Source organism: Nestor notabilis, unplaced genomic scaffold (assembly GCF_000696875.1).
Source record: "Nestor notabilis isolate BGI_N333 unplaced genomic scaffold, ASM69687v1 scaffold24446, whole genome shotgun sequence".
NCBI classification, from domain to species: Eukaryota; Metazoa; Chordata; class Aves; order Psittaciformes; family Psittacidae; genus Nestor; species Nestor notabilis.
In genome coordinates, this window is record NW_009931802.1 from 50,876 (window position 1) to 52,186 (window position 1,311).

Consider the following 1,311-nt stretch of genomic DNA (forward strand, 5'->3'; position numbering starts at 1 on the left):
GTTTTCCTTGGCTGGGCCTCAGCTCATCTCCCACAGATGTCCACACATGCCCTTTGCCAAAGGGATTCTGCTGGCCATGCTAACTCCTTATGCCTGGTCTCCCCTTGCCAAGCCTTTCATGTCACTTCTCTGCCCTGGCTGTGCTCACAGTCACCCCAGTTTACCAGCATCTGCCTCTATCATTAATGTGCCATTCACTTCTCTCCTTGGTACCCCCTGACTTGGACCAAAATAAAGCCAGAGCAAAAGCCAAACAGATGGCAGTGTTCTATTCATGCCATTCTTTCCTATTTCTTTTTTACAATACACTATTAATATAAGTCACAAAACTCCCAGCTCAGTTTTGCCTCCGTCATCACAGTTTAAGTCCCATCAAGCATCCTGATGGCACTGGGCAGAAAACACTTCCAAGTGGGCTCAGAGCAGAGACACTTCAGGATAATTTAACTGGCGAGAGATAAAAAAGATGACTTGTTTCACATAAATGTGATGAAGAATAAGGTGCCTCACAGATACAGGGGCCGATGAGCTATAACCCTGAGTGTATGACACTGCAAGAGCTGCATCCCAATGAGCAGGTAGGACCGAGAGCAATCAGCTGACAATGTGACAAGTTTAGCCCTGACTCATCTATAGCGAGGGTTTCATTTTAGTGGCAGAGCAGATCTGCATGTTACACAGTCAGCACGGCCTGATTTAATGAAAGGACATCAACCAGGCACCACAGCTGCAGTACACTGTGCTATGGAGTCTAACCAGTGAAGACAGGACTGCTGTTCCCTCAGAGAAAACACCACCAGCTTCTCCAGCTTCTCCACCAGAATGGCTTCAAGAGTGCAGAGGGTGGGATGGGAGCACAGGCAGCTGCCCTTCTGAGTGCATTCTTCAGTACTCACTGAGCATTAGATGCCAAAGCTGCACTCAGGTCTGAAAGAGAAGTTGGCTGAGGCTTTGCTAGAAGGAGGAAAGCTGCTAAGTAACAAAGATCTCAGTGACAACGTGATGAGCACAGAATAGCCATCATGTGTCTGAAACAATCACATCAGCAGTATAAGAGGGGCCTCGATGCGTACTAGCAGCTATGAGAAACTCATGCACTCAAATATATGCAATCCACCAAACTGACACTGAACTGAGAGAAGAAATGTGTACTGAAATACTCAGAAATCCAGGAAAGACCTGAGATAACTCCATTTAGAGCAGAGCAGCAAGGTAAGCAAAACCGGACTGTTCAGGAGCATTACATGGAAAAATAAAGAACACCCACCACCTTCTCGTGTTCCTTCAGAAGCAATGCCCAGAGGAGCTGCA